Genomic DNA, 24,817 nt, shown 5'->3' on the forward strand with positions numbered 1-24,817 from the left:
AGCATGATAGGTTTTACGACTGACTCCTGTAATTAACCGCATAGACTTCATTGAGGTGGCAGTAAAAACTTCTCACCCAACAATCTGCAAGTGTGAGATACATGGGACAGCATCTACTACCTTAGATATATAGTAACAGTTTACTTTGAAACACACCACTTGAGCTGCTTGTGCATAAAGCCAAGTATTACTTCCATGAGGCCAAATTTCTGAACCTGGGTATATCAGTTAGTATCTATGGCTATGAACCCCTATGGATAAGCTATGTGTGTTGGGGGAGTATCCTTGTTCTCAAACTTCTTCACATGGTGCTTTTTCAATTCTCTTTCTTTTGACTTCTGTATTTGTGCTTTTTATTACTCTTCTGTGATCCACCTTTCTTTGCCTTAAGGGACCCTGACAATTTTAGTGGATACGCTGAGTTCCTACTAGTTTTGCAAAGGGAAAGAGAACTGACTTTGTTAAAAGACCCTCTGTCTCCGAGGCTATTTACTCGTATACCTAGTTTCAGCTGTAACTTCCACATTATTCTATTTTTAGAAAATAAAACAGTATACATTTAAGACGTACAGCCTGATTTGATATACGTACACGAAGTGAAAGGTTTACGATAGCCAGCTAACGTATCTCCTCGTATAGCTACCATTTTCTGGGTGAGAAGTGCACCTGAAATCTACTTAGCACATTTCCAGTGTTCCGTACAGCATTATCAACTATTGTCTCCAACAATAGTTATGAGTGTACATTAGATCTGTGGATATATTCATCCCGTGTCACCGTAAGCTTGTGCCTTCTGACCACCATCTCTCCATTTCCCACACCTCCACAGCTCCTGATAGCCCCTGTCCTGTTCTCTACTTCTGAGTTCAACTTTTTTTTTCAGATTCCACACATAAGTAAGATCACACAATATTTCTCTTTCTCTGTCTGGCTTATCTCCAGGTCCTTCTGTGTTGTTTCAAATGGCAGGATTTCCCTCTTTCTCATGGCTGAGTGGTACTCGATTGTGTATGCAGTAAGCAACATCTCTATCCCGTCAGTCACTGATGGGCACTTCATTCTTTTCCATACCTTGCTATCACGAAGAGAGCTGCGGTGAACACAGGAGTGCAGATAGCTCTTTGAGAAACTGATTTCATTTCCTTCAGATAAATAGCCATAAGTGAGATTGCTAGATCATAAGGTAATTCTATTTTTAATTTTGTGAGAAATCTCTGTACTGTTTTTCAAATTGGCAGTATCAATTTACATTACCTCCAACAGTGTACAAATTTCCCTTTTCTTCATAATCTCATCACCATTTATCTTTTGTCTTTTTGATAATAGCCATTCTGATAGGTGTGAAGTGATATCTCATCGTGGTTTTCATTTGCATTTCCCCGATGACTAGTGATGATGAGCATCTTTTCATATATTTGTTGGCCATTTATATGTTTTCTTTTGAGAGATATCTATTCAGATCCTTTGTCCATTTTTAATTAGGCTGTTTTCTTGCTATTGAGTTGTTTGGGTTCCTTATACACTTTTGTAAAACATTTTATTTATTTATTTTTAGAGAAAGAAGAGGGGGGAGAGAAAGAGAGGGAGAGAATCATCAACATGTGAGAGAAACATCATTGGTTGCCTCTTGCATGCCCCCAACTGGGGACCTGGCCCACAACCCAGGCATGTGCTCTGACTGGAATTTGACCAGCGACCTCTTGATTCACAGGCTGGCACTCAATCCACTGAGCCACACCAGCCAGGGTGAGTTCCTTATACATTTTCGATTACTAACCTGTTATCAGATGTATGGTGTGGATGTATTTTCTCTCATTCCATTGGTTGTCTCTGTACTCTGTTGATTTTATTCCTTTGCAGAAGATTTTTGGTTTGGTAAAATCCCATTTGTCTATTTTTGCTTTTGTTGATTATGCTTTTGGGGTCATATTAAAAAAAATCATTGCTCAGACCAATGTCAAGAAGATTTTTTTTTGTTTTTTTCTGATAGCTTTATGGCTTCAGGTCTTACATTGAAGTCTTTAATCCATTTTGAGTTGAACTTTGCATATGGAATGAGACAATGGTTCAATTTTATTCTTGTGTATGTGGAGAAACAATTTTCTCAACACCATTTATTGAAGAGATTGTCCTTCCCCTGTCGTATGTTTTGGCACCTTTGACGAGGATCAATTGACCATAAGTGTGTGGGTTTATTTCTGGGCTCTCGGTTTTGCTCTATTTTTCTATATGTATGTTTTAATTCTACTACCATGCTGTTTTGATTACTATAGCTTTGTAGTATATTTTGAAGTCTCTGCCATATCTGCGTCTGGTTCTGATTCTTGCTCTGACTCTTCACATAATGTTTTTTGCTTTATGGCATGTCTTGTAATTTTCTGTTGAAAGCCATACATGATCTGGCTAGGAATTAGGCTGTGTTTATTGTTTGCTATATCTATGATGTCACAAGCTAGTATCTCCCCTAGTGTCCTTGGATTTGTGCTCTGTGTTTTCTTTCGGTATCACTACAGATGTTTTAAATAGAGTCGGGACTTGGAGTTCTTTTGGGTGTAATCCCATGTTATGGTAAAGAAGCCCTGTCGATGTGGTAGAAAGAAGTAGTTGAGGGAAAGCATCAGTGGTCCCATAATTCTTAGGCTTTCGGTGAGCCTGAATTGGGTATTTTCCTTCTCCCAGATCAGTAGGTTCTGGTAAAATAGTTTCTCTGAGGGCAGGCCTTGTTAAGCAAGGTGAGAGGGGAGAAAAAAAATAGTTGAAATGGGGAGCCGTATCAGAGGAGAATTTGTGTCCAGGCTGAGGGGAGTGCCACATTTTCCTTTGCCCATCTGAGTGTGGAGAATGAAATTGCCCATCTCACTAAAAGGCAACTCCATTTTTCAAGTTGCTTTAGGCAAAACCCAGAGAGTTTTCATAACTGCTTTCTTTCTCTCACATTCCACATTCAATCCACTGGTAAATCCACACTGGTCTCTCTTTGAAATGTTTCTAGAACTCAATCACCTCTTCCTAACTCTGCCACAGAGCAAGTCTCCATCCTAATTTACCTATGTTATCACAAGGACCTGATAACTGCTTCCTCCTTTGTCTCCCTTCTAAATAGCATTCGTCTACTCCAAACCCTCCCACGACAGCCCGCGGCGTCCTGCACAGTGTGGCCCTGCACCGCCTTCCTCATTTTTAGACTCCCACTCTCCTTCTCACTCTTTTTTCTCCACCAAGTCCCACTAGCTTTCTTCCTGTTTCCTCGCCTATGCCACCGATGCCTCTAGTTCAGAGCCTTTTCACTCCCCAGTCCTTCTCTCTGAAAGGTGTTTCACCTACATGTATTTATGGCCAGTTTTCCCATTTTATTCACTTCTCTGCTCACATGTGACCTTACCAAAAAGGATTTCTTTGACTGCACTTTAAAAAAATCACCCTGGCTGATGTGGCTCAGTGGGTCTAGTGCTGGCCTGCAAACGAGAGAGCATCTGGTTAGATTCCCAGTCAGGGCACACGCCTGGGTTGCAGGCCAGGTCCCTAGTAAGGGGCCCATGAGAGGCAATCACACATTGATGTTTCCCTTCCCCTCTCTCTAGAAATAACTAAATAAAATCTTTAAAAAATAAAAAAAGAAATTAAATCTTTAAAAAATCAATCTCTGATCTCTCTATTTTTCTTCTTACTTTGCATTATTTTTCTTCTTAGTACTTAGCAGTAATTGGATATATATAGATTTACTTATTTAAATTTTCTCTTACTGGAATGCATGTTTAATAAAAGCAGTCTGTTTAATACTGTGTCAGTGACAAAAAATATACTTTGTTTATGGATGAAATCTTTTCAGCCATAGCAAGTTTAGTAATACAGATGCTTTTTAGGTTGATCAACTAAAGGTAAGCACTCAGACAATGTGGAAGGAAGTGTTATCATAAAGAGACAAAGAACAATTATAATGGGTGTTTGAGGCGTCAAGGTCCATATTTTTTGCTTTTCACATTTGGTTTAAAAGAAAAACTAAATACAACTGAACCTTTTCTAAGTCTTTTCTTTTGCTTAGATTAGGAAGAGAGGGGAACTTTCCTAAAAACTAATCAGAAGAGGGATACTGACTATAGCTTGAACCAACTCGAGGAGATACAACTTTGAAATTAACTTAACATTCCATCACAGTATTAATATTTAGTATCTATGTAGCACTTTATTGCCCAGAGCTTCATAATCATCTGAGCTATGCCCTTTCATCACTTTTAAAATTCCATTTATTCACTGTCAAGTTCCAAGAATCTTGTTTAGTAACTGATGGTCATTTTACTGACAGTGCTCTGATACTGCAGAGCAAAAATCTTAGCCTCTTGAACTATTTCTCAAGAGGAGCATGGTCTCAACTTCCATAGTTGAAGAAGTTGTATTTTTGTGTCTGTGCCACAGCTGTGCTAAGACTTAAATGAAGAATTTAGCAACATGCTGGCTCCCCAGAGATTTTACAGTAGACACATACTTGTAAGGGCTGTGCATTCTGATCAAGTTAAATAGCGAGTGGATGCTTCGCATTCTCAGTACTCCTGCCATAGCGCCTTGCACACACTCTGTGTGAAGGGCAGAGAGGGTTCGAAATTATTTGAGGCCCTCAGTAGTTCTGTGAAGATGAAAGACACCACCACTAACATTATTCATGAAAAAATATGAAAGGTCATCTGTCTCTCTTAAGGCTCATTTGGTGTACTTTTAATGAGTGATGGATGGACTGCAAAGGGTTCGTTGCTAAGGGGCTGTGCGCTGTGAAGGTTTAGATGACTATTGCGTCGGAAACGTGTCTGAGCATTTTCCCAGTCTTTCCCCATCACGAATTTTCCCTCTGATGGTCTTCAGACCCTCTCATTTCCTCTTTTTTCTTGGCATTTAGGACATTTTATTTCTCTCAAGTCTCTCTCTGCTAAATCTTTTATTCCACACTTTTTTTTTTTTGGTGGCTTGAGATAAATGATGGCTTCCCAGGGTTAAATAAATTCAGTGACTATTGCTTAGGCCGTGGTTTCGTTCATGTCCCTGGTACCTTGGTCTAACCATTTAACTGACTTAGCTGATTACTCTTTTCTATAATTCATTCTTGCTTTCCTTCATCCCTTTCTTTGCTCTGATATTTTCACTCTAGTCTATGTAGAGTTACCTCACTCAGCCACACCTCCTTGTGTCCTCTACACTCCCAGGTAATCTTGAGTAGCCTTCTTCTTCCAGTTCATCCTGTTTACTTGCTGAGGAAGAGAAACGGGCAAGAGAGAATTTTATCTATCTTGTAGTCATCAAGAACTCTGCAAGGCCAACTCACTGTAGATGGAGGAGAATCTAAAAGCAAAGAGACTTCCTTGGAGATGGCAGTGTTTTTGGCCAAAGGCCTCTGTGGGTGAGAATGCAGACAAGCCAGGTCAGTGAACGGTGTCAAAGAGCACCAAGCTGTTGACATCGAAAGAAAGAAATTGGGAATGGGATGCCCCTTGAAAATAAATGACATTTAAGAAAGAACCTGGTTCATATCAAGCTCTGAGTGACGTTATTCTTGAGAGACACAGTAGTGTTGTGGATAAAACCCGGACGTGGAGATCTGGCTTTCAGTCCCTTGGAGGGTTACTTTATTCAGGCATGCAGCTAATTGCTGAATGGGAATGACTCCCGTGCTCGTAGTGGGCAGGGTCTACTAGCTCTTATTGGGGGTCTGTAAAGCAAATGGGGCCAGCTCTCAGAGTCTCTGGTTTCCTTGGCTGGCTCAGACTCCCAGCAGGGTGGTGGGATGCCAATATAGTGAGACCAAAGTAAACAGAGCTCAGATGTTGTCATCTGGCAGCCTTTGCCATCTAGAAATCGAATTCAGAGGCTGTTAAACCATCTGAAGGAAGTCAAACTTACCAAGAGAAAGGCGTAATGGAAATATTGAGATTAGATGTTTCCAGAAGTGATTAGAACTTGTCTTTTGTCTTTTTGACTATGCGTATTCTTTTGTTCTTTGTAAGAAAAAGAGCCAACTGCACACATAGCTATCTTTGTTCTGTGCATTCCTATAAATATATACATACATATGTGTACATTCTTGTGAGTGCACTCATTTTTGTGTGGGCAGGCTCTGGCATCCTCTGTGCAGGGCTGTGCATTTCATAGTAACAGAACAGCTGCTTTTCGGAGCTTCCTTTTTTGTTCAGTCGCACTGGTGACAGATTTCTGTGGTCCTCCTTAGAGGAACATTTGGCCTTGCCTGCCTTCCTCACCAGGGTGCCCACATTCATACAGCCTTTCTTGTTGTCAGTCCAGGTTTGCCTTCTAGTGTCTCAGTGTCTAGGTTCTCTTCTTTAGGAGTCAGTGTCAAAGTGAGCACAAGGCAGAGCAGGGTGCGACCAGGGCAAGACTGCCCTAAACAAAACAACACTGAATCATGGGATAAATTTGTCTTCTGTGGTTACCTCCTGCATGCATACTTCTCAGTTATCCATCTTCCTGCTCCTCACCAGTATTCTTACTCTCTCTCCTCCTTCTTCTTCCTCTCTCTGTCTCTCTCTGACTGTCTCTGTCTCTGTCTCACATATACGCTGCCCCCCCCAGTTTAGTGCTCTTGGGCTTTGATTTCTGTTAGTCGTCTTAGGTAACTTTGTGGGGTAGGTACTCAACCGTCCCTGCAAAGCATGGATAGATGGAAACAGATTATAATAGATACTCACAGATGAAACATTTTTCTTTCCAGGTAATATATTTACATAACTATAGATACAATGTGGTTCAAAGATGGGCCTTTAAAAAAAGTCTGGCGCTGCAGCACATTGGGGGCGGAGAGAACAGATGTTGGAGACAGACAGCTTTCCAGGGCTTCTGATACCCACCACAAAGGCTCAGTTGTCCGTGATTGAAGTCAGCCCAGCAGAAACATGCCTGATCAAGGAGAAGATTACATGGCTTTTGAACTAGACAGGACCTGTTGCCCTGGCTGGGTGAATCAGCACTGATGCTCAGAAACCTGTCAGGGTGTCTGCTTGCATTATAAATCAGTAAAGGGAGATCACAAAATTAGGCCACGTACACCAAAGAGTTCAACTTTCTTTTATGGGAGAGCTGTTCTAGGTTGTGATCATAATGGGGTATTAACTTGCTTTATGGGGTATGCTGGGATATTTTTCATTCTCCTTGCCAGAGTAGGCAGCTGTCTTTACCGATAAATCTTGCGAAGTTTGCCACTTTCGAGGAGTCATCTGGTTCAAAGCAGAATTGTTCTTATAACCTCAGGAAAAAATTCAAGATCTCTGCTCTCTCCTAAATATCTTCAGAGCAAGATGTGTTAAAATCTCATTTTGTATTCCATGCCTCGCATTCCTGCAGTAAAAAAGTCCCTCCTAAGAGCTAACTCAGATCTTTTGGCCACGATTTCAGCCGTTTTATTCGAGCATGGGTAAAGTGAGAGTTAAGAACGTAAAATCCTGTCTACAGCTTGAGGGAGGTCAATTTGTCTGCAGACTTTAGCAGAATACAAAGTGTCCTTGGAACCTTTCCTGTCTTGACATCTATCCATTTGGACCACTATTCCTTGTGATCCTTTGGGATTCTGGGTCTCCCCATCAATGACTTTCGAAGAAGGGACAGAGAGGAAAGATGCTCAATACCCCTTTTGACTTTTCTGGTTGTGTAGAATTAGGGATATATATTATAAGGTAAGAAGGCAATGAAGATATTTCTCAGGTGACTTCAGTGGGGCAGCTGTGTGAGGAGACAGGGCTGGGAGTTACTCTCCACGGCACCAGAAGAGAGCTGTGCTGGGTGACTGACAGACGAGGTTCGCCCAGCTCAGCCACCCTCTGCGGGTCCCAGCCTTGCCCTGGCCTCAGCATTAACCTCAGTGCTGCTTTTTCTGCAAATGCCTCATCTACCAGGTTCCAGCTGGCACTGTGCTCGGCAGCTGAATGCAGGGGCTGTGCCGAGGAGGCAGCCTGCCTCTGGGAGCCACGGCTGGGACTGTGGAAGAACTGATTAGCTTTTAAGAGCAGACCTCCACCAGACAGGCAGGAGTCTGAAGAGTAAATAGAGGTGCTGGCCTTGGAGTTTTTTTTAAAGGCCCCGGAGGGATTTGTTCACCGGTGTTTGAATTTCTATAGAAAAGCTCTGTGGAACTCTAAACTAAACCAAGTTGACCCCTTTCACAGCCTGAGTTATTTACAGTTCACAGGTCTTCGGAGAGTTCTAGTTTGCATGCAGTTGAAAATAGGTCCCCGGTTGGCAAAGGTGGCCTACTGTGGGGCTATTTGCATCACACTACCTTGCTTTCCTTTGGTGTGGGAGAAAGCTGAGAAATAGAAGCCGAAAGATGTGGTCTAGCTGTAAACAGGCCTTTTTGTTTTTCAGCAAAGGGAAGGCGCCGGTAGGAATAACTAAAAATGCCAGCTACTAGAAAGCAAATAACGGAGTTCTCTCTGTAATTAAATGCATTCCTCAGAATAACAACTAAGTAATAGGAAGGAAATCAAGTAACACCCCTCCCCCACCCCAGCTGACTTCCTTTGCAGCTTTAACAACCCGACCCGTCAAGCGGACTGGCACTGATTACTGCGCTCAGTTTCCCATTTTGCTTCATACTGGAAGACTAATTAAGTTAAATAGCTTTCAGTGCCTGAGATCTGGTTTGTGTCAAACTCAAAATCAACCGCCGGTGCAGGTTTGTTGAATAGTGCCTCGAACTTACCCCTGGTCCTCACTTGTGCCGCTATAAAACCAGGGAAGGTCTTGCACCCTGGTAACTGTTGGACGGCATGATCCTGAAACCCCCCACACACCTCACCTCCTGTGATTGAGAATGTGCCTCTCTTTTCCACGACTGGTAAACTCGGCTCGGATGATATCTAGGAGACGCTTTTTCTGATTTATCAAATGAAGGAGGATGGTTTGCCCAGAGATAAGCCTGAATTTAATCACAATGACTGAAAACTGGAGGGTAAAGTACAACAACAAAAGTTGGAGTCTGGAATCAGGAGGAAGGTGGCCGTAGGACTCATACTTCCTATTTATTTAAAAACAACAACAACACAGAGGTGTTCTTGTAGTTCACTCCTTTTCTTCTCTATCTGCAACTCAGTTTAAAATACATCGTTCGCCCTCTTCCAGGTAGGAAGCATCCTAGGTGTGGCTATTGGTAGTGATGACGGTGGGTGTGCAAGCAGGGAGTGAATGGGGTAGGAAGGAGAACCAGCAAGTAAGATGATTGCAGAAGAACAAGGAGCTGTAAAATCAGGTCTTTAAGTTGTTTACACCTTACTTGGAAAATATGACAAACACCTATGAAAAGACATGAAAACACATTTATGCAGAAGAATGTGTCACAGCACTTGTGAAGTGAAAGAATGAGGTCAGGGCAGAATAAAAGGTAGATGGGTGGCTAAAAACAAGTCGTTCAGAAGAGGTTGTCTCATTGAAGCCTTCTGTGAGAAGCAGAACTGATTGTCTATCTTTTGCCATGAAGAAAACTGGGGGCCCTGTTTCTTAGAATGGCTAAATTCGAACGCACTTAAGTATTACATGAATAGATCAGGTAGTACATGATGACTGAGCCTCTTTATCTCTATGCATTAACGTTATACTTATTTAAGCTCCAGGCAGAAATAATTTTATGAATGTGATACAGAAATTGGAGTGTAAAATGTGGAAATTTTAGAGTGCCAGTTTTATATAATCTAAGTTAGGGCCCACACAAGGAGACCAAGGTAGCTTGGCAACAGAGAAAGTAGAAACCAAGACAAGGACCCCTACAGATAGGAGGGAAAACCAAATCTACAGTCTGTGTTCAACATTTAGACAGGATGTATCTGTATAGGAACCAAAAGGTTTCCTGGGCCTGTGTGGGAGTCCGTAATCAATCTTGGAAGATTCAGGTTACATGTTCTTCTGTCTGGGAAGCCTTCCTGACTGTGTAGCTGTTCCTTTCTCTGCAATTCCCCAGAGTTTCATTCTGCATTGCAATTATTTGCCTCCTTTCGCAAGGACAATCCAGCAGGTGTTAGCAGGCAAAAAGTGTGTGTCCATTCCAGGCCAGGAGGTGTGCTGGTTGCCTTCCTACGAGCCATCTTACGTAATCCTTACAGCAGCTCTTCATTCTCGTCATACACTTGAGGCCCTGGGGCTAAGAGGGCGGGGGATGTGCGTGGTAGGAGGGGCAGGCACTCTTCAGACCAGAGATTTCCAGACAACAGGCTCTTTGCTATTTGCTCCATAGCAACTCCGTTCTCTAGAACAGTGAGTCATATGTGAAATTTAAAAATTTTTAGTAGCTGCGTTAAAAAAATAGAAATAGGTGAAATTCAGATTTTGTAATGACATTTTGATTTTGGAATAGTTTTAGGTTTGAGAGAAAAGTTGCGAATGTAATGCGGAGATTGCTGTTTGTCCCATTCTGAATTTCCCCTAGCACCAACGCCCTCCAGGAGTGTGATATATTTGTCACAGATAATAAATCCATATTGATCATTTGGTAACTAATATTCACACTTTATTCAGATTTCCTTTGTTTTTCCTAATGCCACTTTTTTGTTCCAGAATCCCATCCAGGAGGATATCCATCCTATCCCTTAGCTTCCTTTTTTTTTATCCTCACCCAAGAACATTTTTTTTTCATTGCTTTTAGAGAGACAGGCAGGGAGAGAGGAAGGGAGAGAGAAACATCTTTGTGATAGAGAAGCATCCCACATGCACCTGGACCAGGGATCGAACCCACAACCTAGGCATGTGCCCCAACTGGGAATCAAACCCACAACCTTTTGGCTACAGGATAAAGCTGCAACCAACCAACAGAGCCACACAGGCCAGGGGTCCCTAGCTTCCTTTTTGACTGTGATAGCTTCTCAGACTTTCTTTGCTTTGATGATTTTGACAGTTTTGAGGATACTGGTCAGGAATTTTGTAGAAGGCCCTTGAATTGGAGTTTGTCTGAGGTATTTCTCATGATTATATGGGAGTTGTGACATTGTGATTTGTAATAAGAAATTGTATTTGATCTTTCCTGTTTCTGCCACAGGACTCCTAACCCCCCTGTAATTTCCTAAATGATGAAAGCTTCTTGATATTCATAACACATGTGTGATTTGTTACACCTGAGGTTATGTTAATGAGGTGACTTTTAGAAAGCCTTTAAGGATAAGGGCTTTCAACGTGTGAATGGTGGGTTGGGGCTTTTGGGCCCACTCTCAGCCTCTGGGGGGTGGAATGGGGCTGGAGGTTGAACTCATTGCCAGTGGCCAATGATTTCCTCAATTTTGCCTATGAAATCAGCCTCCACAGAAACCCAAAAGGAGGCAGTTGAGAGAGCTTGCAGAACCAGAACTATTCCATGTTCAGGGCCCCCAATGTCCATGGGGACAGAAGCATCTGACTGTACTGTCCATTCCTATCCTTTTATATACTTTGTAATGAAGTGGTGGTACTCTAGTAAGTAAAATGTTTCTCTGAGTTCTGTGGGCAGCTCTAACAAATTAATCAAACTAAGGAACCGGTGATTGGAATCTCTGGCCTATAGCTGGTGGGCCAGAGGCACAGATAAATAGGACTTGGGGCTGCTTTCTGAAGTGGGGGTTGGGGAGGGGCCAGTCTTGCAGGACTGAACCCTTAACCTGTGTGATCTGATGACTTCTCCACGTAGCTAGCATGAGAATCGAATTAATAGCTTAGCGGTAGTGTTAACATATACCACATCAGTGGGAGTATGAGGGTTTGGGAGGAAGATCATAGAAGTACATTGCCATTCTCACCACATCCTATCAAAGGTACATTCCATCCATGACTTACCACAGATGTTAACCTCGATCACCTGGCTGAGGCCGTTTGTCAGGTTTCTCCACCGTAAACTTGCTTCCCAGCCCTTTTCATACTGTGCTCTTTGGAAGGAAGGTTTATGGGGTGGGACTTACGTTTTACTTCCTTCAGGGGGGAATATATCACTTGGAATTCTGTGTGGGAGACTTATCTATTCTCTTTCATGTATTTACCTCTTGAAAAGAAATAAAAGCATCATTTATTTATATTAGTATAGATTCATTACTATTTAATAAAATCAAGTTAGTCATATATTTTCTTTAATCCCATAGATAAAAATATTATTTCAATTCATAATCAACTAAAACATTATTTATGGGATATATCTCAATTTGTTTTCATAGAACATCTTCAAAATCTGGCGTGTTATTCATAGTTAGGCCACGTGTCAATTTGGATGTTAAATTTTAATCAGAAACATTTGATCCACACTTAAATTTTATAAAGTTTGCAGTTGAAAAAGTAGGTGCCCATACTCAAGTAATTCTAAATCTGTCCCAAAGTTTTCCAATATTTAAAGCAATTACCAAAAAGTCACTTTCCTTCAATATTTGTACCCATTTGGCACAACTGGTTCATCTTTTAAAGAATTGATTTGATATAATTTCAAATCTATGTCCGAATTAAGTAAATTTTGCTAACTCTGTCATCTCAGTATTATTACTATCAAGTTCAAAGTGGTATCATATAAATTGAAAAGCACCTTTATACAGGGCCTGGCACAAATAACGCCCCTTTTTATTACAAAATCATAAGCATGTAATTCTGTAATGTGACAACACCACATTCAAGCACACCACATGACATTTTAGGTGAGATGTTCAAATTAAAACTATAAATTATCACACCCATATTATTACCCCACCAACCACACTCAAGCAGGCTTTACTTCTGCCGGATCCTGTATTTATCTCAATGAATTAATCAGTATTCTACTTTTCCTTTTAGCTGTGGTAGCAATTCATATAATTCTGTGGATTATAATTTAAATCTTTGAAATATTGAATCATATTAGAAATAATTGCCAAATAATTATTGAATTTTATTATGAAAAGTTTCTATTTCAACCTGGATTCCCATATGAGAGTTCTAGGTCACCAATGAGTTTTTACTTTCCTCAGAACATCAAATTTAGCTCATTTATATTCAGTGTCATGTCAGTGAGAAAACATAAATCACACTGTCATTTCTGTGGCATACATCACACTGTCATGTTTTTGTCTTTGTTGTATATCAGGCAAGCATTTCTTTGTTTTAAGAAAATCCTGAATTAGAATTAACATAGTAAATCTTTGTAAAACTCTTCCTCAACTCAACTGGCGAGCGTTTGTAAAGCATACAAGATCATTACATTGTCTTCTATTTCTTTTAACAGTTTACAAATGGATGACTTTCCATAGCATTTGTGATTTCCAGAATGATTTTAAGGACGTCATATCATGGAGTCTGCCTCAGAAAACTGACCACGGGTACATTTAATATGTATTATACATTAGTAGAAAACAATAGAGGCAACATCAGTCTCTTGTTTTGTAATTATAAAAAATCTAAGTTTTTTTGACCTATTATAGCTAGAACAACGTTTGTCATAATAGGAGCTAATCAAGCTAAAATAATTTGATAGTTTAAAAGATTAAAAAGTATTCTGTGAATTTGATTTTTAGCCTGGGAATTGATAACATTTCTTAGTGTTTTGGAAGTCCTTCGAGACAAAAGATATCCTAAATATTAATCAGGCTGTGATTTGTATCAAAAACTTAACTAAAACTAATGAAAAATACTTGCAATTTTTCAAATTTTGAATCAGTTACTCTTTAATATTGTTAGTAAGATCTTGGATTCTATAAGCAATCATTTTATGGCCTAACTGAAGATCTTTTACTTTTTGTAAAACATCTTTAAAATTTTCCCCTCATAATCTTCTAATATTTCAATAACTGAAGCACTAACTTATTTCATCATGCCTTCATCTAAAGTTGGTGTTCTATTTTGTGCAGGGATTGAAACCAGATTTACAAACTTAGATCCCATTGAAAAATAATTTAAAGTTTTATTGGACAATAAATCTAATTTCCATAAATTAATTTCATTGAATACATTTTGACTGTTTAAACTTCTTATCACATATACGATGTAGTTGCTGAAAATGTACCTTAAATTTGCTTACTTAATTGTGTGTGTGTGTGTGTGTGTGTGTGTGTATACTTACACCACAAAGAAGCAGCTTTTTTGTTATACCCTGCTGCAGGAAGTTGCCGTGCTCATTCTTTGTGAAAACTCTGACATCTTCTTCCCATCTCTTTTTTTTCTTCATTACTGTTAATGGCCATAACACTAGCTTCTAATTTCCACTTGATTTGGCGTAAGTATGCTGTCATTTTAAATTTAAAAATTTGTGCGTACTTATTTTTTTGTAGCAGAAATATAACTTAATTTTATTATGATTAAAACAAATACTTCAATTTAATTATCAAGTATAACTTCCAAAGGGATCATTATAACTGCTGCCCTCTATATAAAATATTCAAGTAAACATTCGACAACGTTGTATCTGCCCAGAGGAAAAAGAAACCATTCGAGATGGATCAAGCCATCGGCACCTATTAGATCAGTCACGCACTCTGGTGTGCACTGAAAGTGGGCACGGGCCAGAAACACTCACTCCAATGTAACAGCTACCTCTTCCCGAATGCACTGGTTAAAGTGAAATGTAATCCCCTGAAACAACAAAGTAGTGTTTGATGGAAACACGTTTACACTCCTTTAATTTTTAAATTTAAGTTAATTAAAGTTAAAATGAAAAATTCAATTCTTTTTTTATATCCCTCTCGAATTTTTTAAAAATATATATTTTATTGATAATGCTATTACAGTTGTCCCTCTTTCCTCCCTTTATTCCCCTCCGCCCTGCACTCCCCCTCCCACCCTCATTCCCCCCTTTACTTCCTGTCCACAGGTTGTATTCTTTAATCACAATGACTCTATTGTAAATGTCAATAGCCAGGTGTGGTTAGTAACGAACATATTAACACAGCAGCTCTGAAAGATAAAGTCTGAATGGTCTTACTTTAATTCCAAGGTCAAGGACTATGGAGAAGAAAGCCTTTAATCCCTTAAATGAGGAGCTGAAAAAATGACCAGAGATAATTTATAGGTCCTTTCTGCCTCGGTATGTTTTCTTACATCAGAAATGTAAGAGAGAAAAGGCTCAGAAGTATGTATCTATAAATCCATGGTAGTTAATAGATGATTCAGCTCATCGGAAGTACATTTCCCTCTCTTTGATAGCAGACCTCATTCTAAGGCAGGAGGGGTATGACGCCAGACATGCACCAGCGGGTTTTAGGTTGTAAAAGAGAAATTTGACTTGCCCTGTGAATGGATGAGGATGGAGAGGAGGAAGATTTTGACCCACTATTCAGAAGGACCTTGTAACTATCAGAGCCAGAACATTGTCATGTTGGCAATGACACTCTGCCTTTGCTGGGCTCAGGGTCTCTGTCACTGGACTGGTTCAACTAGAAATTGAGTCCAGAATTTCGGGCATTCCAGCATCAGAGGGGAGACTAGGCCTGATGACCCAGAGAGACTCCGGTTTTTAGATTCTGTGGGTCAAAGTAGGAAAAGCATAATTGACTTTCTTTTATTTTTAGAATAGGAGGTTACCAGGTGTTACAATGTATTTGTGTTCTTTTTTCAGTCTATGAAGTGGGTGGCGTTTTTGTATTTCATCCCAAATCCTCACAAGCAGAACTGTTCTGGCCAGCTAGATAAGCACAGTCCTTTGACAATGTCTCTATTGACTAACACCTGACTCACTCGGACTCCGTTAGTGGATTTATACCGCTCTCACTCCCGGAGAAGATTTACAGCCGCCACTGTAAAAACAATATACTTAGGCATTTTAGAAAGTAGGGCTAAATAAAGGATTATATTCGGGTAAAATAGTTGTTTCCAAAGAGAGAAAAATCCAACCTCCCTCTGTCTTTTTTATGAGATCGATTGGTGACTTGAGCCCAGGGTGTTCAAATTTAAATCAATGGTAGGTTAATGACACAAATGATTATCATACTTTTAAAACATGGTTGCAGATTAAATGATCTGAACACTGTAAGAACTCACCCATCCTTGAAGCACTATTTCTAAATGTAAATGAATAGCCAAAGTCAAAACAGACGGATACAACATGACAAACTTCAAATTAATTTTTCCCAAACGCACAGCATTTTCACATATTTAATGGATTTAATGCACAGCCGCTCTAAGCAAAAATCTGCTTTCCTAGACAACCACATCAAATCTAACCTAACCTAATTAAAATTGTTTACTGCTACCATGTGAGTAATGTAAGATGTGTTTATTCATTGATTTACTCTAAGGGTCTCAAGGTATTATTTTAGAAATAACATTTCAAAGTGGTGTTTTACATTTAGAGTGTATTCCCTGTTTACCCTTCCAGAATCAATAAGATGTGGACGTTGGGCTGAGTGACGTCCGATGCCATGCTCTTCATCATCTGTAATTTCCAGTATTTCTCCTGTCCATGCCTCTTTCACGGAGGAGTGTACCTTGTTCTACACCCTGCTTTGGTTCTCCACCCCAATATCAAGCAGATCCATAGGGGACCGCTACTATTCACACGTTTACCCAGAGAGACACACACGGCTCCACAGAAAGAGGCAGAGACAGTGAGAAACTGCAGAGCCAGAGAGAGAGAGAAAACAAACCATCAGAGCGGCTGAGTCCCCAGAGGGAGACGAGCAGAAGTATCAATGTAGTTAATACTGACAAGTAACAAAAGCCTGGATTCTTGGCCACTCCTTCCTCCTGTTCTTGTACTGAGCGCTCAATGTCCGACCAGGAATTGCTGTATTTAGCACTCACACCCCAGGGGATTCTTTCCAACGTCCAGACCCTATTTTTCCCCTTCCCATCTCTCTTTTCCTCTTTACCCCTCAGCTAAGTCCTAACTTCTCAACCAAGACTTCTTTCCATTCAAGAATTTCTGCCTTTGATCTAAACTTTTTATTTATTTCTAACTTTTATTCTTAAACCAAAAAGGCAGGTGGCCTTCTAATCTCACTCACATACTCAGATGTCTCACTCTCCTTATTTTTTTCTTTTTTTACTTTCTTCCATGGCACACACCCCTTTGCTAATTGTAACTCCTTTGTGGTTTATTCTTTGGATTCCCAATAGAGTATTCGGATGTATAGGCCATCATAAAGATTGATAAGTTTGAGGGCCAAGTCCCAAGAGCTTAGTGAAACACCTTTCCTTGGTGTAGGCTACAAGGAGGTTGAAAATGATCTGATGAGAATAATTTAATTGGAGAGAGAAAGAATCAATATACAGTGTCAAGGTGAGATATAGATAATAGAGAAAAAAAGTCTTAAATTAGGATGGGGTGGATGGAGGAAGGTGGTAGAGCAGTGTTTACAGGCCTGCGGGCTGTAAGGCATTCAGCTGAGGCAGAGAAGGAGAGATTTAGGTGAGCTATTTAAGAACCCACTCATTTTGGTTTTGTTCAGCAAATACCCACTGAGCTTTCATCTGTGTCAGCCCTGCCCTGTGAAGCTTACTCTTTGGTATAGAAGACAGACATGAAATTATATGTGTGTGTGTGTATGCGTGCATGCACACACACATATAATTTTGTTAACAATTTATATATAATATATATTATATGAACATATAATATATAAGTAACCATATGTTATATAGGGTTATACATATTATATATATATGGTTATTTTGTTAACAACTTTGTTTCTTGGAAGATACAGTAGTACTTGGGGCAGGGGGATTTCAGTCGGATGGTCCCGGTACAACCCTAACTCAAATTTAGCTGTGTTGACTTGAGCACGTTATTTAGTCTCCCTGAATCCACTTGCCAAATTGAAAGTTGACAACAATCTACCTCACGTTATTGTTCTAAATGGTCAAGGAAATAATTTATGAAAAGTGTCCAGTGGAAAGTGGCATGTAATACACTAAATGAATCTTTGCTGAAACAATCCCAGTGCTCAGGCACATTGAAACCCGGAAAGCCGGTGTGCGTGCTGCCTGCACCCACCAGACCCAGTAAGCAGAGACGGGCGCTGAGTCTCTACGGGCGCTTTGTTCAGTCGGCCGGTGATCTGAGAAGACAGCGGGTTTGTGCCCTACCTAACATACTGTCTTACATTTCCTTTCAAGCCGGACTTTTTAATGAGGGGGCAAAAGCGTAGGTAAGGGATTTGGAATTCAGGAAAGAGGTTAATCAGATAAAAACTGCAGTCTGGCAATTTCCCCAACATCCTTTTATTCACTGACTGATGACTTTCTTTATCTGTGTCCTGGGCGGTGGACTGTCTCTCCCTGGAGCTCCATGGCTCACGTATCACCTCCATGGCTTATGGTCTCTTCTGGAGCACAAAGGCCAATCGCTTGTGGGCTCCTGGAGGAAGGAGGCTGAAGGGAGAGAAAATGCAGGCCACATTAACAAATATCAGAAATTATTATTTTATTTTGAGTATATTTCTTATACCACTCCAGCTGATTTTAAACTACTTGGGCCTGAAAAAACTTGAAAAAAAACATCAACCTCAGAGATGGGGCAGTGAGTGACATAGGACGTTAGCTAGCTATTACTGCCTGACAAACTACGCCAAAAGTCAGTGACTTAACATAAATTATTTCTTCGCAGTCATGTGTCTACTGCCCACCTGGGTGTCTTCTGATGTGGGTCGAGCCCAGCTAGGCAGCTCTGCTTGAAGCCAAGGGTCCAGCTGAACTTCCCTTTTTGATATGGGTTGTGCTCACTTTTGCTGCCCGTGTATTCATTGTTAGGCACAGTATGAAGGGGCATCAGCTACTCAGTGAGAGATCCTTTTCGTGACAATAGCAGAGACCTGAAAATAAAGCAGACATACATGCTGCCCTTAAAACATAAACCTGGCCTTCGCACACTGTCACTTCTACCTGTGAGCCATTGGCCCAAACTAATCACACAGCCAGATCCCAAGTCAAGAGGCAAGGAGATAAACTCCACTTTTAGAGAGCAAGAATCTGCATTCTCCCTTGGCAAAGAGTCTATCCTAAAGCAGGATGGGAGTTATGTGCAAGGCAAGTACACTCACATCCAATTTTTAATACTTTTTCACTACATAGGTTAAAAGGCAAAAAAGGAAAAAATGGTAAGAAGTGTTATGGAATCACGAATTTCTCCATGAAGCATATATGAGGTCTATCTGGGAAAAGTCTAGCCATTGTTAATGTAATGAGAACTGTTTGTGCAACACTGAGGTAACCTGACAGCCCAGGAGAGTGGACTGGAATGCACATGCATGAACAGTGCTGACTTCCCTGTACTAGTCAGTGGACGTGGTAGGCGCCATTGAGTGAGATGTGTACTGTGTGGCTGTCGCATTCAAAATGACTGAGTGAGGAGAGCAACAAATCTGCATCAAGTTTTGCATTAAGCTTGAACATTCCTCCACAGAAACTATTTGGATGATTCAGAAGGCTGCAGCTATGGGCAACTGGTGATTGGCAGCTTCTTCATGAGAACGTACCCGCTCATGCATCATGTCTCGTGCAGAGTTTTTTGGTGAAACATCAAATCACCCAGGAGACTCGGCCCCCTTACAGCCCAGATTTGATGCCCTGCAACTTCTGGCTTTTCCCCAAACTAAAATCACCTTTGAAAGGAAAGAGATTTCAGACCATCGATGAGATTCAGGAAAATACAACGGGGCAGCTGATGGTGATTAGAACTGTGTGAGATCCCAAGATGCCTACTTTGAAGGGGACTGAGGTGTCGCTGTCCTATGTACAATGCTCTTGTATCTTGTATCTTCTTCATTATTGTTCACTTTACATGGCTGGGTACTTCTGGACAGACCTTGTATTGTAATACACCTTCCAGAGTTTTGAAAGATTCCCTTGCTCAGTTGTTAAGCACTACTGGATAGTATTTTGACCTTTCAAAATAAACTGTTTCAGTGAAGCTGAAATGTACTAATTTTGAATACTTAGCCATCTGGAGCATTAGATGTTTAATTACAGCTGAAAACTCATGAATGAACAGTGTGAGGCAATTTTTCTTTCCAGTGGGTCCCAATTTCTTTGTCTTTATTCTCAGGAGAGAGAAAAAGGAATATGCCAGGTCATATTGTGCTATTTCTTGGGCTTTTTTCTTTTTCTTTTTTCATTTTACATAAACTCATCTTAAGAACATCGTCAAACCATGCCACGATTCATGCCTCTTTCTTATAAAACGTCAACTACAAATGCAAGTCTGTCTATTATGTACGATAACAATAGTCATAGAAAAGTACTTAATTTTATTGTGTGAACTGTATTTAGGGTCATTTTCCTTGAAGCTTACAAGTTTTATATTTCTTTTGGAGCATATTCCTCCCTGTTCAATCTATGAAATACTCTTAATAACTAACCACAGTTATAAAAATGAAGCAAAATGATGGGTTTATTTTCAGCATGAGAAACAACATCAGTCTGTCATAATGAAGCTAAAAATTTAAAATTTAAGAGGTTTGTAAAAACATTATCAAATGTGATGCTACATTTAAAATATTTATCATTCATAAAATTACATGTTTTAGGAATCTCATTTTCCCTTCTTTCCTAAACATACTAAAGGTCAGTAAAAGCCAATCAGGTGAATGCTGTTAAAGGAACCTAAGGCATGTTCAGTCCTGGTCAAATAGTGTAGAACTTGCACATTTAGTTTAAGGCCCTTCATTGGCATTGAAGAGCTTGCAGTCTGGTAGAAAGGCAGAGAGACCGGTATGAAATAGTCAACAGCAAATCTTATATTGTATGCTCCAGGGTTCTGTACTAAAGGTAACTTCCCTTTCTCCGCCCTGTTTTAATTAGGTCTGTCCTCACTGTTATTATCTTTCCTTGCACCATGTTTATGTCCTTCGGAGCGCCTCTCACAGCTGTGATTCTCTATCTGTTTGCTTGTTTGTTGCCTGTTGTCCGGGTTAGATCGTAAGCTCCAATGGCAAGTGCCTTGTCCGGTTTATCTCCTGATAGTACCTACTGATAAATACTTGGTGCTCAGCTTTGGGGTCAGCATCTACGAATACTGTTGCATGGATGACTAAATGAATGAATGAAAGAATGAGTGAATAGATGTCAGTGAGTGTGTAAAATTAGAAGATTTTAGTCTGATTTGGCATGTTAGATGGAAGACATGTAATTTAGGTTTTGTTCTTGTTTAGATGTAGTATGCTAGATGGTAGGGAAACGGGCAGTTAGCAAAGTCGTTGTGCAAGAGTGTGAGGAACCACCTCCTTCTCCAGAGTGTCTAGGTGCTGGGTCAGCTGTAGAGATAGAAGTCCATACTTCAAGGAGCAGAGGCTGACACTGTGTCCACCCTGGTCTCAGACTTCTCAAAGGAGGCTTTTGGGGAGTTGCCTGTGTAATAATAACAGCACGTTATTACTGAGAATGAGTCATAATAGCAGCTACTATCTACAAAGCACTTTTGATTGTGCCACGTCTTGTGGTTAACTGCTTCTGCAGTGTAGTCTCTTGATTCTGAACAATAGCCCTGAGAGGTACGTATCACTGAACCTATTTTACACTGAGGTGACAATGCATCAAGAGAGGCTAAATAGTATTGAAGTGTCTCTGTTGGGATTTGAACCCAGTTCTGTCTGTAACAGTGCATGCTCTTAGTGCACTCCTCGCTCAAGACAAGAGAAAGAAAATAGAACCAGGGTCTAGTTCTTTTTCTGATGGATTAATTTGATCCCCTTTTTATATTGTGCATGAAACAATGTTGGGACAGGCGTTCATTCATTCTTTTAATCAATAACTATTGAATTTCTAGGCCCTTTGAGATATAAAAATTTACTGATTCACCCAGTCAACAAAAGTTGCTGGACATAAAATGTGCGGAGCACAGTTCCAGGACCTTATGATTTATCAGAAAGTAGCACTCAAAGATCCAGCACCCACCTGACGCTTACATTCTAGGTAGGGAGACAAACCATAATCAATAAACGAGATATCTAACAAGTGAACTACATTGTGTGTTTTAAAAGTACAATAAAAAATAAATTTGAAAAAGATATTAACTGAAAAGGAAAAACCAAAGGTTAGGGAGCCTTGCCAAGGAGATGAAGGCAGGAGGAAGGCCAGGTTGCACATTTAAGCAGGGAGTTCAGACGAGCCTCAGCAAGAAGCTGACATTTGAGCAAAGATGTGAAGGAAGTAGGGAGTGAGTTATGTTCATCTCTGGGGGTTGGGGTGAAGAGAATATTCCAGGTAAAAGGAACAGCTAGTGTACAGGCCTTAATGTGGCATAAGGACATACAAATAAAATAAAGCCACTGCTTTCCAGGAGTTCACACACTTGTGGTGAAAAAGCTAAACAAACAAAGTAATTACAAATAATTGTAGTTGAGGGTAATAAGTAGTAAGGAGAAGGTGTGTGCCTAGTGTGATGGGAGCAAAGACACAGGAACTGACACCCCAGAGGCATTTGGTCACGCCTCACAGAAGAGGTGGGGTTTTCATTCCTTTTGTTAAACATAGGAAGTTTTCTGATTGCCTGGGGAGGACTAACAGGAAGCAGAGAAGAAGCTCAGTGGAGCATTGCATATTCAGGAAGCAAGAGGTACATTCCCTGTGCCTGAAGGTGGGCTGGGGTTGATGGCTTGGAAAGGTGAATTAGGGTCAGATTGTAAAGAGTCTTGCTTTCTAGGACATTTAACTTCTTGATGATATGTGGAAGTTCTGAAGGATTTAAGCGAACTCAACCCTTAGGAAGTTAAGAAACTTATAGGGATGGGGGACATCTGTAATAGTGTCAGCATTAAAAACAAAAAAGAAACTTATCGGGCCACAGAGCTACTAAGTGGTACAGCCAAGATTTAAGCCCAAGCTTATATGACCTTTGAACCTAAGATGACACCAGAATTCCCCCTACCTGTGTAAGGGTGTGATGTTGTTAGTTACTGCAGAATAGCTAACTTTGTGTAGTGGGGGATGTTCTTGGCAGGGGAGACTGGTAGTCAGTGGTCAGTGGGAGAGGAGACTTGTCTTTGGGAACTGCGGAAGCCACTTTGTCTAGAACTGTACTTTTTCAAGAAACCCAGAAATCATGTCACCAATTATTTCACCAATGGTTACATCATAGACATAAGTGGCCACTAATATTTCTCACTTTTAAGATCTGAGAATGTACTTATGGTGTCATAAGTATATTAAGTGACTTCACTGAGGTTCACCCAGCCACTCAGTCTCAGATCTGGATGAGAACATGGCTAAATGATCTCAAATAAAAATACATGAACGTATCCAGTTGGCAGGAATATGTTAGGCCCTGTGTTTAGGAGTTAGAACTACGTGTAACTACAACTATATGCTGAACAAACTTAAACTTGGTGATTAAAATTGAAGGTGCATTGAAATTAGATGCAGGAAGAACTTCCAGTCAAGATGGAGGTGTAGGTAGACACGTTTTACCTCCTCATGCAATCACAGAAAGAATTACAACTATATCTTGAAACAAATAACATCCAGAATTGTCAGAAAATTGAGCTTTATAGAAGTATGACAACCAAGGATTTAAAGAAGCCACATTGATCCAGATGGGTAGGAGGGGCGGAATCACAGAGATGCGGTGTGGTGCAGAGAGGTGGTGGTGGCAGTGGAACAGGTGGTCCCACACTCACATGTGGTGGATACAAATTGGGAGGGACACATTGGGAGCAAGTGATCCTAGCCCCAGGCCAGACTGCAAGGCCAGGGTTCCAGTGCTGGGAAGATAAATCTCCATAACTTCTGGCTATAAAAACCAATGGGAGTGGGGGTGGCAGAAGAAACTGCTGGATTTTCAGAAGAGTCTGCTAAAAGGACCTGCATGGACTTAGATTGTACACAAACCCAGCCACGCTGGGATTCTGCACTGGGGCAACGGCTGGAAGGGTGCCAGTCACATACAGGAAGTGGGTGAAGTGACTGGAAAGGGGGTTAGTGAGAGGCAAACCTCTAGAAGCCAGACAGCAGCACTGTCCCGTCTCTGAGCTCTCCCCCTACACACAGCCACCAAGTGGTGAAGCTGATTGCCCTACCCTGGCGATTACCTAAGGGTCTGCCCCACACGATTTCTAAGTGCCTTTTCTAAGATAGGGAGTCAAAGCAGCTCTACCTAATACAGAGACAAAAGCAGGGAGTCTGCCGAATTGAGGAGACAAAGAAATATGGCCCAAATGAAAGAACAGAACAAAACCCCAGAAGAGCTAAATAAAATGGAGATGACCAACCTATCAGATGCAGAGTTCAAAACACTGGTGATAAGGAGCTCGAAGAACTCATTGAATATGACAAAAACCGAAGGGAAAAAATGAAGTTACACTAACCGAAATAAAGAAAATCTATAGGGACCCAACAGTGGTAAGGGTGAAACTGGGAATCAAATCAGGGATTTGGAACACAAGGAAGGAAAAACCAGGAAATTCAATCAGAACAGCAGGAAAAGAATTCCAAAAATGAGGAGAGGCTTAGGAACCTCTGGGACAACTTTAAACGTATCAACATCTGAGTTATAGGGGTGCTAGAAGGCAGAGGAAGAGCAAGAAATTGAAACCTATTTGAAAAAATAATGAAAGAAAACGTCCCTAATTAGGTGAAGGAAATAGACAAATCCAGGAGGCACAGAGTACCAAACAACTTGGAATCAAAGAGGGCCACACCAAGACACATCATAATTAAAATGCCAAAGGTTAAATAATGATAAAGACAGAATCTTAAAAGCAGCAAGAAAAAAGCACAGAGTTACGTACAAAGTAGTTCCCATAGGACTGTCAATTGATTTCTCAAAAGAAACTTTGCAGGCAAGGAGGACTGGTAAGAAGTATTCAAAGTGATGAAAAGCAAGGGCCTACAACCTAGATTACTCCATCCAGCAAAGCTATCACTTAGAATGGAAGGGCAGATAAAGTGCTTCCAAACAAGGTAAACCTAAAGGAGTTCATCATCACCAAGC

Source organism: Desmodus rotundus, chromosome 1 (assembly GCF_022682495.2).
Source record: "Desmodus rotundus isolate HL8 chromosome 1, HLdesRot8A.1, whole genome shotgun sequence".
Taxonomy (NCBI): Eukaryota; Metazoa; Chordata; class Mammalia; order Chiroptera; family Phyllostomidae; genus Desmodus; species Desmodus rotundus.